At 36.9% G+C, this 13,156-nt stretch overlaps 1 protein-coding gene across 6 annotated transcripts in view; it reads left to right on the top strand.

Annotated features, from left to right (window-relative positions):
* BBX (BBX high mobility group box domain containing) overlaps positions 1-13,156 on the top strand; it is a 291,018-nt gene that overhangs the window by 108,606 nt on the left and 169,256 nt on the right. For all 6 annotated transcript variants that reach the window (XM_070406138.1, XM_070406133.1, XM_070406134.1 and 3 more), the window contains one exon: positions 1,619-1,692. The gene's annotated coding sequence lies outside the window, so the exon portion shown is untranslated. The remainder of the gene's footprint in view (positions 1-1,618; positions 1,693-13,156) is intronic.

Below are 13,156 nucleotides of genomic sequence, written 5' to 3' on the forward strand. Positions count from 1 at the left end.
ATCTGCCCTGGCTTTGGTCAAAGGGGACATTCAGATCACTATTTTGCAGGGTTGTGTTCACACATTAGGCCATTTGTGTGGAAAATCTACTGGAAACAGCGTGGGTTGGGTAAACAGTGATAGCCAGGTTGATAGAGACTCAGATATGGTGCCCACCTGCCTCAGAAAAAGAGCAATGGCCTCTGCCAGCACTACGTCTGGGAAAAAGCTACCCCTACAGCTCTCACCCTGATGCCAGACAACTTAGTTCTTCCGGGTATGTCCCTGGTGCCTTTCAAGCTGCTGCCCCAGCAGTGGAGCTCAGAGGGAGTGAGCCCAAGTTAGTCTCCGTGGGGGCCCTTTAAGAGGAATGCCTGGGACTCCAGCAGCCCTTCATCTCCCTCAACCTCAATTCTCGCTGGGTTTTACAGCTGGAATGTATGGGGGGCTTCACATCAAGGCTTGGAGGTGAAGAATAAAAATTCCGGGGATTTCTCAGCGGCTGAGGTCCCCCCTGAGGAGCAAGGGGTCCCAGCGCCACACCAGACCCCAAGCCCTGGGTTTCAGTAGCAGGAAGAGATTTCATCTTTATATCCTTAGTTGTAGGACTTATATTCAACTAGATTTCAGGTGGTTGTTCTGTAGTGTATTTGTAATTTTGATGTGGTTGTGGGAGAATGCAAGTACTACATTTACCTACATGGCCATCTTGACCGGAAGACAATCATTACACATTTTTTACATTTAATGTATATGAGCCAGTTTTTTTCATATTAAAGTGACTAATTAGGAAAAAAACTTTAGCCAAGCCATAAAATAAGTTAACAGTTTTGATAAAGCTGTAAGAGGATAAGTGATGCCTGATTTCTAGTGTTCTACAGTGTACTGATCATAAAGATATTGTTATAATCTGCAGGGGGCAGTAAATTGTCTTAGTTGACTGTGAATTTAGTATAATTGAAGCACCCTAGAAACTAAGTGAATGTCTCACATAGAAACTGAACTTAATTCTTAAAAATGATAAATTTAGGTATATGTTTATATTTGCAGTATAATGTAAAATGTTTAATTTGTTGGACACCCTTTTGCTACATCACTTGTAGGTAGAATGTAATTTTTTATTACCAGCTTTTCTCTATTTGTGTGTATCTCCCCACTCATTCATTATCTTGCTCAGCTCTTGATCTTTAAAACATATAAAAGATAAATTATAAGATATTAATATCCAAACCATAGTCTATCTGGGTTGGGCCAGTCATTTAAAATAATTGAAAAGAACTGGTCAGGATGCCAGTATAACATCATGTTTTTTCAGGGGATTTGACTGTAATTCTACACTTGATTTAGCCAAAAAGCTGAGAGGTGATTGTCTATAATTCTTTGTCTCTGTAACTTTTATCTGAGAATTCCCCTTGAGTAATTTTAATGACTTTTTTGTTGTTGTTAAAGTTGACAAAAATACTTTAGTCTGCTTTTTCTAAATAGTGTTAACATAGAGATTTTAAATAAATTGGTTTTGATGGTTTGGCCCTTAATTTATTTGGGGGATATTATTTTGATAAAGGGCAATACGTGTTAGCTTTGTTTGAAAGGCATTCATGGCTCACCATTTTAACAGTTTTCTATGGCTCTTTCACAGAATCCTGCTGCATCACGGAAGCTGGGAGTTCTGATGTTCCATTGACATCACAATGGAAAGTCTTGACCTGAACGGTAAGACCAACACTGCAGATGCCATTTTCCTTACTTACCTCAAGCAGCCAAGGACTACATGCCCTCAGAGCTGATCTCAACTTTTTCTTATCTGATGGATTCACTTTCCTTATTGATCAGGGAAGTGTGATAATTGTCTTTTTTTTTCCTTGTCAATTTCATTATATTTTTTAAAGTGACATTTTAATCTCCATCATCAAGTAAGTTAAATTTTTCTTTAAAATCATGAATTTATATAACTTAACTGTTTCAGAGTCTTTAATTTGTTTCTCCACAGTAATGTACTGTTGGTGAAAAATAGATTTATTTAAGCCCTGAATATCTATAGGTTACTAACATTTCTAAATACCAAATTGGTCTGTTCCCGAAAGCTATTTTTTGTATTGCCTTAGGCTGTCAGTGTCAACGTATTATGGAAGTATTCTTTTTTTTACCTATTAAAAACAATAGAGGTGTATATAACAACATTATGAAACTGTTTTGAGGATGAAAATCACACAATGAAGAAAAAGTTGAGATTGCAAAATACATACATGTGACAAATTATATCAAATTCTTAAACTCACAAATACTAAACTGGCTCATATACATTAAATCCTCTTGTAGATAAGTTATTTCAAAGTTGTTTCTTTAGGAAAAAATTTTTAATGGGATGAAATATAGCAATAACATATTAAGATTGCGTTTAGTAGTGGTTACTTAATGCATTCAGTCTTCTCATTTGAGAATAAAATGTATGATTACTTTACTGGTACCTAATACTTTATGGTGAATTGATGATTTACAAGACCAGGGAATTTGATGTAAATTTAAATGAACATATATAGAAAATATAGTTTAGTTCCATTTTCAGGGCATGAACTTATTTTTTAATTATCGTTAATTGAAAATAAATCTTAAATATTTTCTGTTTTTAAGTATTTTTATTTGTTAGCTTATTAAATCTGTCTAGAATATCTGTGTTAGCTTCTTGTTTTAGTAACTATATGATTGAATGTTGATTTTAATATGTGAGCATATATATAAGGCCTCTGACACTTTCCTCTGAACATCATTGTGTAGGATTGTACACATAGTAAAAATGTATACAGTTTAGCTTGAATGTGTATTTACTGGGATTTTTAATACCCAAAAAAATCTTAATGCCAATGAGAAGATTAGGATTTAGTTATTTCCTCTTTTCTGTGCTATCTTTTAAGACAAAATAAGTTAGAAAAACATATTCTGGATTTAAGAATGCCAGTTAGAATACAGTTGATTATGATTTTACTGAATCAGCAAAATATTCTATAGAATATCTGAATATTGATACTTCAATTTCAAATCAGGGAGTTGAGCATAGTGAGGTTTAAAGAAAATTCAATTTTTATCAGTTTTCTGAATTTGCTAAACATGAATACATATATGAAAAGTAAAGCAGGACACCATCTGACCTGTTTAGAAAACTAAATTGTTATTCAGCATTAGTACAACAGACTTTACTTTTAATCTTTGATTTCTGAATGTTAATCAGATTATTTCAAGAAAAATACTTTTATTGACTAGCAGAAATTGACAGAAATTCAAGTTGCTGATAACATTTAAGAAGATCAATTATCTAATACCATATGCTTCCAGCTTCCATAGATGTTCATCTTAAATGCAGTATTAATTAAGAAATAGAAAAGATACCATTCAAAATCAGGAATAATTTAGGAAACGAATCCTAGAAAATGTTTTGTGTCAAAAGGATGCCAGGGTCCAATAAATCTAGAAGACATGCTATATATCATTCAGCTTAGGCAAAGTTATGTTTCATTATCCAAAGAGTTCCCAAATTTTAGTGATTCATAGCAGCGAACATTTCTCACCGTGTTTATGTTTCTGATGAGTCTGCTGCCACTCTGCTCCCTTGTCCTCTTTGTTCCTGGACCAAAGCTGAAGGAGCAGCCCCTTTGGGATGTACAAATATTGTGACAGAAGGAGAAAGGGATGGTGGTAGAAATGGAGTCTCTTAAAACTGCTGCGTGTTAAGTGGCACTACCTCTTATGTTTCCTTAGCCAAGGCATGTCACATGGGCAACCCTCATGTCATAGGGTAAGAATGGCCTTGTAAGAGAGATGTGATAAGGGAAAGCTGATAGGGGGGCATAGTGTATATTTTTACTATAATATCTAATAATATAAATAATCTCATTTATAACTCTTCTAGAAAGAGTACACAGGTATAATTAGCTTCCAAGAAGTTCTGTAGTAAATGTGTCTGTTTAACATATAAAAGTATTTGACCATGAATCCTTTTGTTATTACATGGAACACTTTGACCTGTGATACACTATCTCTGACAGGTTTTAAGGAATGAGGAATTGATACAATTCAGAGTTTCTTGATGTTTTGAACATGAGGACTTTTTCCACCCTGTAGTGAGGGTTTCTTACATTACGGTTTTTATAAGTAGTTTTAAAATGAATTAAAATTACTATAGACTGGACCATCCATAGTTTGCATCCAGGATTAGAGAAGAGAGGAATGATGATACTAATAATAATTTCTTATTTATGTTTAATAGATTATAGAACTTTGACAAATGTTGTCAAATTTGATATTACAAAAATAATGAGAAAATGATGCTTTGCTTTTTCCTATAGAATATAATAATTTTCCTAGATTATAGTACCCAAATACCTTCACTTAAAATCACTTTCAAGAATCATTCTAGAAAGAATGCAGACAATTGTATACCGGGAGTTTTCTCAGGTACCCCAGCTGACGTCATATTTATTGTACGTTGCTTTATTGGATCCTAAGTCTTACAGAAAATTACTAGGTGCATAGAACTCCTGAGCCAATATTGATTTGATTAGTTCCACAGGTATTATAAAACATTGCTACCAGGCCTGTGTGGTTAAGATGGTGTAAAAACCTAGGAGTATATAAACAAAGCTTTGTTTGATAGTTTGTAGTTTCTTGCGATTAGGGGAAAGGAACATTCTTAGATATCTGTTGATTCAGAGGAACAGGCATAAATTCTAATTCTAGCACTTTTTAGTTGAAGGAATTTGGGCAATCATTTAACCTCTCTGAAATTTTGTGTTTTCCTCTCAATATGGGATAATGATCTCTACGTTGTGAGATTGTGGTGATTAAGTGAGGTAATTAGGCTAAGTGCCTGATACAGTACCTGGCACATGGGAAGCACTTAAGAAATAGTACTTAAAAAAGAAAAAAAAATGTGATCAAAATTCAGGAATCTTGAATGCACTATAAAATACCTTTAAAACATCTGGCAATGAGTATGTTTGTGTATTTTGTATAAACACACACATACATTTACCTCTAAGAGTTTTAAAAAATTGTCCTGAATGCTTAAGAACCTATGTATTCTTCTACAGTTCTACTGAAAATTGAAAGTGGCTTTATCCTGATCAATGAAAGGGTAAATCCTATAGAATATTATCCATCCTATGATTTAATAATTCACTTTTTGCCACTGAGAATATAGAAATCCTAAGGAAAGAATGATTGCTTAATGTGGATATATGGCTTCACTTTGAATATTAATGAGGTCAGAATCAAAGAAATAAAATTTTGTATTCTTTAAGTTTGTTTTTAACTTTTATTGATTTTAGAGAGGAAGGGAAAGGGAGAGAGAGATAGAAACATCAATGATGAGAGAAAATCATTGATCAGCTGCCTCCTGCATGCCTCCTACTGGGGAATGAACCCGCAACCTGGGCATGTGTCCTTGACCAGAATTAAACCTGGGACCTTTTAGTCCGCAGGCCGACGCTCTATCCACTGAGCCAGACCAGCTAGGGCAAATTTTATGTTCTTGAGACAAGGTTCAAGAACGGGAGATAGTGCCACAAAAATTTTTTTTACCATATAGAGCAAATATTGGGCTTCAAAATTCAGCATTTCTATTTCAAGGTCTTTTTGTTACTATTTTCTAATGAGGGTTAAATTATTTAGACTCTTTGAGGACTTTTCTATAGACTTTGCCCGATCGTACTGTCAATCAGGCGCAGCATGGTGATATCTCTTATGGTGGAAAGCTTTATGCTGTTTCTAAAATGACAAACTCATTTGTTTAATTTCACACATATATAAAATTTTGGGGGGTGAATTATTCTTCAAGTTGGTCCAATCCCTTCTCTCTCTCTCTCTCTTAAAAAAATATATTTTAATGATTGTTTACAGAGAGGAAGGGAGAGAGATAGAGAGTTAGAAACATCGATCAGCTGCCTCCTGCACACCCCCTACTGGGGATGTGCCTGCAACCAAGGTACATGCCCTGACCGGAATCGAACCTGGGATCCTTCAGTCTACAGGCCGACGCTCTATCCACTAAGCCAAACCAGTTAGGGCCAATCCCTTCTATTTTATAAATGGACTAGAGGCCCAGTGCATGAATTTGTGCATGGGTGGTGTCTGACTGGCCCTGCCCCAATCGTGGCTGATCAGGGCTAGGCCTGTTGGGAGGAGGAGACGGTGGGAGGTTGGCTTGCCAGCCCACCCTGATCGGGGCCATCAGGGCCGAGACTGCTGGGTGGAGGGGCAGAGGGAGATTGGCCGGTGGGCTCTGCCCCTGAATGGGGTGGGGTGCTGATTGGAGGTCAGTGGCCGAGGGAGGGGCCATGGGAGGTTGGCTGGCCAGCCCCACCCCCGATTGGTGTGTGGGGGGGTGATCAGGGGCAGAGCTGGCTGGGGGGAGGGCCTGCGTGCCGATAGGGATGTTGGGGGCTGATCAGGGGTGGGGCCAGCCATGGGGAGGGGCTGTGGGCAGTGGCCCGGCTGGTCCTGCCTCCGAATGGGGTGGGCCAGGCCGATCAGGCGTGGGGCCGGCTGGGGGGAAGGGCTGCGGCGAGGTTGGCTGGCCGTCCTGCCCTTGATCGGGGTGGGAGAGGCCAATCAAGAGTGGGGCTGGCTGGGGGGAGGGGACATGTGAGATTGGCTGGCCGGCCCCACTCCCTAATCCGGCTGGTTCGCTGGCCACAGTGGACGTCATAGTGAGAGGTTGTTCTGGTCGTTACGGCGTTCTGGTCGCTGGCTTTTTATATATATAGATTATCTTTGTAATGATCAGCCACTCATTTAGCTGGATTATCAGTAGAGAAAAAGTACCTCAAGAATATAACCTCCTCATTATTAGAGCTTATATAATTTGCTTGGGCTGCCAAAAGAAAATACCATAGACTGGATGGCTTAAACAACAGATATTTTTTCACAGTTCTGGAGGCTAAAAGTCCATAATCAAGGTGTGGGTAAATTCTGTTTTTGGCAAGTGTTCTCACTTGGCCTTTTCTCTGTGCATGAGAGGACATTTCCTGGTGTCTCTTTCTTTTCTTATAAGGTTACCAGTTCTGTTGTGTATTGACCCCACCCTATTGGCCATATTTAATTAACCTTTACCTACTTATCGGGTCTGTCTTCAAATATAGTCGCATTGGGGTTTAGAGCTTCAACATAGAAATTTTAGGGCAACCAATTCAGTCCATAACAAAGGTCATTGTTTTTCTCTACAAGGAGTTAAATGAAAGCTAAAAACACACACATATGCATACACACACAAACAAAATATATGAATAAGAAAACCTGGTTTATTATAGTCATCTAAGATTCTAAAATATCTTTGGATCTTTGAGGTGGGAGACATTTGAAATTATTGAATTAACATTTATTCCACTTTGAAGTCACTGTGCATGAAAATGAGTTTCTTACAAGTGAAGGAATCAAATCTATAAACTTGAAAATCAGAGCGTTCTGTATAATGAAGGAATTACATTGTTATAAAAATTAATTTCCATGTGTATTTGTTGTTATCCAGGAATAGAATGTATTTAAACATTAGGTTAAGGAATAAAATAATTACTCTTGGGTTATGGTTATATCAGTTTTCACTTACTTATCATCAAGCCAATTCACATTTTTTTCAAGATACTATTCTTTTATTTTGTGAATCAGTTGTGAATTCAAGCAGAGAATTGTATATACTTAAGAGTTTGGTAAACAGAAAGAAAATATTGTGTATTTTAAAAATAATGCCAGCAGAATTCAGGGAGTCTGAAATCTGTTATAGCTACCTGTTTATTGTCTTTACTCACTCCCTTTAAAAAAAAATTCATGTTCCCTGCCTCTTGCCCTTCTTTATTCTGATAGCGGCTCTCAAGTCAGGTAATGGTTGTTTGAATTTCTCAGTGGTCTAAATGGAATTCATTGAATGTATAGTATTTCTTAATTTCTAGTTTATAGTATTATACTTTTTCTTTTGGATAAGTCAGTTGATGGATGTTGGAGATAAGTGATGGGTAAATTTACATGTTGGATATTGATATAGGCTCAACCAAACTTAGATTTTTATCTTTGAGCATTTTTTAAAAATGTGTGTGTGTGTTCTATCTAGAATAATTTCAGTTTATGGTGATTTGATGCCTATCCAAAACATAAAATATAATCAAAAGGAAATAAACCTTTGTGACTTCAATGCTTGATTGGTAAAATTGATCATCCCACCTTGTGTGTTTATAGACTAAAGGATAAGCTACTAGAGTAGTGATCTAGTTTTGTGAGTGCCAGTTTAATTGGTTGAAATGTATCTTAATTTTTTCATCTACTCTTGATTTCAGTTTTCCCCAAAAGCTATGTTCAGAATGATTCAAACTCACAGCCCTATATATATAGTACATGTTAGCAGTGTTTTTCTTTTCAACAGTAGGATCAATAGGATCAATCTACTGGTTGTGGAATTTACTAGTTAAGGACAGTATAAATAAACTCAGGAATGACTTCACTTCTTGCTTTAATATTACTCTGAAAGGTAGTGAATGAATTAAGTATTTTTATATCAAAGTCTATATTTCTTCTGATCTCTATTATAGAGAAGTGTGTTTCCCCAGGAAAATAAATTAATATAATGGGAAAAAATTCTTACAACATTTTTCTTAGAATTTCTGTGCATTTTAGTATAAAATATGTACTGTGTTTACTAGATATTCTGTATATACACATGTAATGTTGTATATATGAGTGTATACTTCTAGTTTTTTGAAATACCCTCTTTGGAAAGCTAAGTAAGTTAAGTTCATGCTAGATAATGTTTTCTTCATGGCTGTATCCCCAAAACCTAGAAACAGTGTCTGGCATATGAAAGTCGCTTAGTAAACATTTGGTGAATTAGCACTACAAGTTTTTACATTTCATTAATCCTATATTCCATTGAACCTGGTGTTAATAAGCATCTCCTGCTCTACCTGGAAATTATTTTTTTCCAGTCTGAGTTCAGAGAGAGGAATGTTCTTCAAAAATAAATGTTTCTCTGTGTCTTTAAGTTTGCAGTTAGTCCTTTAATCAATAAATATTAGTGGGTTTAAGAACTTAAAATGAGCAGCAGAAATTTCTGGGTATCTGTTGGCTCATTTGTAGTGTACCCTGTAGTGTGGCTCAGCTGGTTGGGTGTCATCCCATGCCCCGAGAGGTGGCTGTTTTGTTTCCTGGTCAGGCACATACTCAGGTTGCAGGCCCAATCCCAGTAGGGGGCATGCAGGAGGCAGCCGATTGATGTTTTGCGCGCTCCCATCCATGTTTCTCTCCCCCTTTCTCTCTCTCTTTCTTTCTCTCTCTCTCAAGAAAAAAATACAAAACAATAAAAACCTTTTTTTAACAAGCTACCACTAATTTTAAAAAACAACAGCAAAGTACCATTGATGTGGTAAACCCTGTCCTAAGTATTTTCAGTTATGCCACACTAATTACAATAAAGAATTTCCAGATTAGAGAGAAGGTGTTAGGTGTATTCACATGCAGAGTAATATATGCCCATTTATCCATCCAGATACCACTTGGATGAACATGTACATGAAACTCTGAACTCTTCCTTCAAGATAGTTTTTAATTATCTATTTTCAGCATTATTAGAGTTACCAAGTCATCAATTAGGTGTATTACCCTATATAATAAAAGTCTAATATGCAAATAGACCCAACAACAGAATGACGGGTCTCTATGAGGCGCACTGACCACCAGGGGCCAGATGCTCAACGCAGGAGCTGCCCCTTGGTGGTCAGTGCACTCCCACAGCGGGAGCACTGCTCAGCCACAAGCAGGGCTCACAGCTGGCGAGTGCAGCTGCGGTGACGGGAGCCTCTCCTGCCTCCGAGGCAGTGCTATGGATGTCCTACTGACCGCTTAGGCCAGTGAAGGCGAACCTTTTGAGCTCGGCGTGTCAGCATTTTGAAAAACCCTAACTTAACTCTGATGCTGTGTCACATATAGAAATTTTTTTATATTTGCAACCATAGTAAAACGAAGACTTATATTTTTTGATATTTATTTTATATATTTAAATGCCATTTAACAAAGAAAAATCAACCAAAAAAATGAGTTCGAGTGTCACCTCTGACACGCGTGTCGTAGGTTCGCCATCACTGGCTTAGGCCATCAGTCAGACATCCCCCGAGGGCTCCTGGACTGTGAGAGGGCGCTGGCCGGGCTGAGGAACCCCCCCCCCCCATAGATGAATTTCATGCACCGAGCCTCTAGTATTATAAAAGAGACAATAGAGAAAAGTTTGAAATGAGCAACCCTTATCCCCTTTTTAAATAGAAACCTCTTTTTATAGCATTCAGTCAGTCCTGCCATTTGATGAAGCATACAGCTCATCTTTCAGTTCATTTGGTGAAGTGAAACCTTAAAGAATGATCAGATTTTCAGGTTGGAAAGTTTAGTTGTTCCTGTTAAAATGATGGGTGTTACCTTCCTTATTATTAACTGAGTTTCACTTTTTAGAGAATGTAGATAAATTTTTCTAATAAGGCTGTTATAATATGTCTTATTAATGGTCAAGGTGTCCCAGTTATGTCTCTTTTAAATGAGTTTTTCTTAATCATTAAAATCATAGAATTTTTTACCAGTTATTTCTGTTGTAATAAAATACTTCATACATTCGAGTTTATAATGTGGCTGTCAGGAAGTAGTTTAGAACTTTTACTTTGGAATGATGATAAACACCCTTATTCTTGCCTCTAAATTGTCAGCTGTGTAATGCTCACTATTACTTCCTTGAGATTAATATCTATAGGCAGAAACTTAAAGGTTTTCTTGTAGAAAATTTACGTGGATTACCTTTTTATTTATTTTATTTTTTGAGCTGTCACTTTATCTCAGAAGCATGGGCTTTGGATTTGGAATCAGATGGACCCAAGATAAGACTAAATCTAACTCAGCTGTTTACTGACATGGGACTTGGGAAAATTACTTAGCTTCATTGTGCAATGGAATGAATTCCAACCATGTAAGATTGTTATGAGGATTAAAAGTGCTGGAGGGTGCAATGCTAACCCAGCACATGGCAGGGCTACTAAGAAATGTGATTGTTCTCAAAAGTAACTGTAGGTCAGAAGTGACATTTGACTTTTTTGCCGCTTAACTATTCCTTGAAATTGACTTTTGAAGCGTGTTATTGTCTCTCTTTACAAGGAAAATGTTTGGCTTCAAATTGTACATCTTTATGTGGGATGTTGAATTGAATTCAGGATGGATTTGCTTTAAATCATTAGGAAATAATAACATTTACTTTTTATATTACTAGATATCTTAAAATATTTTCTACACAACCATAAGTGTAGAAGTTTGGTTTTAATTATATTTTCCCCAGTTAATTTTGCAAGTTTACTGAAACCCAGTCAAAGCTCTAGTTCATGAAAATATTAGGAGATAAGCCGTTTATTATTCAGTGGATTATAGTTATTTTAGCAACATTATTGCTAATACAATTGATATTAATAAACTTATCACCCCAAACAAATAAATTATCCTATATTATAAAAGGCCAGGGACTGTAAGTGTAATGACTGGAACGACCTCTCAGTCAGTCACCATGAGCTGCATTGACCACCGCTCGGTCCCTTCCGCCCCTGGCCTGCAAGCGGTTGCTCGCACCGGCGGGGCGGGGTGGCTCGTGGCTCACCCACACACGATTTTGTGTGCTGGGCCTCTAGTTTAAGTATAACAGAAAATTCTTATAATCAAAGACTATCATTATTGTAACAAAGCAGGGAACTTGTATTAATGAATTTTAAAGTAGGAGAGTTATTTTCATAAATTGATTATCTCAACTTGACAGCTATAAAAATTAAAAGAATTAACAACTGATTCTAGTTTATTCATAAACTAGAAAAGTTGTATTTCCCTTTATGTTAGGTCAGTGGTTTAACATTCCACAATTAATTGATCCTAGAGAAAAATGTATTTTTGTACACCTGCAGAAAATGCTACCTCAGTGGAAGTATTTACTTTCTAAAAATGTTCATGCACTACAAGTTGTTTTTTTGTCCCTAGTGTCAGTAACTCTTGTTTATCAAATTTGAATATCTCTCTATAATTAATATTTTTAAATGATTTTAAAGATGATTTAGTACCCTCTATGTGAGTACCTTGTTTCTTTCTAAAAGTTGCTCTATAAGTTAGCATGAGTCTGTTATGTGTTTGTGGTTTTATAGAAATTTTGCCTTTTCCTAGTTGAATATGTGAACATTCTAACCATAACAAGTATAGATTTTATATGCTTAAGTTATATATTTTTAGTTATTAGCATATATTGAAACCAGAACCCCGATGAGGAGGTTCCTCATCCTGGCCTGCGCCCTTTCATAGTCCAGGAGCCCCCAGGGGATGTCCGACTGACACGGAGGTGGATGAGGCTCCCGCCACCTCAGCTGTGCTCGCCAGGCGTGAGCCCAGCTTGTGGTTGAGTGGCGCTACCCTTGTGGGAGCACACTGACCACCAGGGGGCAGCGTCTGCCCCCTGATGGTCAATGTGCGTCATAGTGACTGGTCATTCCGCTGTTCAGTCGATTTGCCTATTAGCCTTTTATTATATAGGATTCTAAACTATTCTTGCCCACTTATAAGAGTGTTTTCACTCTTTCTTCAGCTCTATTCTATTCCCTTTTAGAACCTGAGATTCCTGCAGTATTCCCACAGGAAAAATGTTTTGTGTAAAGATAAACTAATCTATTTTCTGTTTTTCTATGTTTACCTAGTAAACTTTTACTAGAACGACTACTGTCTAATGTCTATATCAGGGTCATGATATAAGAGAAGGCAAAAACCAAGCAGAGAAGGAGAGACAAAAGTGATTAAGAGTTCTGAGGAAGATCTTAAATCCCAGGTATGAGTATCAAGGAAGACTACACAGAGGAAAAATATAGAAGTCTGAGAGGGTGAATAAACCCCATTGCCATTTGGATGGAATATATGTAAAGATAAAATGGGAAACTAGTGGAAAGCCAGGTGTAAGAGGGCCTTGAATGTCAGAGTGAGTTTATATTATTATAAAGTTAGATGAACCACTGAAAATTTCTAAGCAGATTATATAGATGGGAGGGATGGATTGGAAAGGTAAAGAGGCAGGCATGGGAACTATTGATTTGAAGGCTTTAGGAATTCTAGGTAAGAAGTTATGAAGGTTAAACACTATATCTCAAGA

This window comes from Myotis yumanensis, unplaced genomic scaffold (assembly GCF_028538775.1).
Source record: "Myotis yumanensis isolate MYYU_CA2020_CCGP unplaced genomic scaffold, mMyoYum1.0.hap1 SCAF_2, whole genome shotgun sequence".
NCBI lineage: Eukaryota > Metazoa > Chordata > Mammalia > Chiroptera > Vespertilionidae > Myotis > Myotis yumanensis.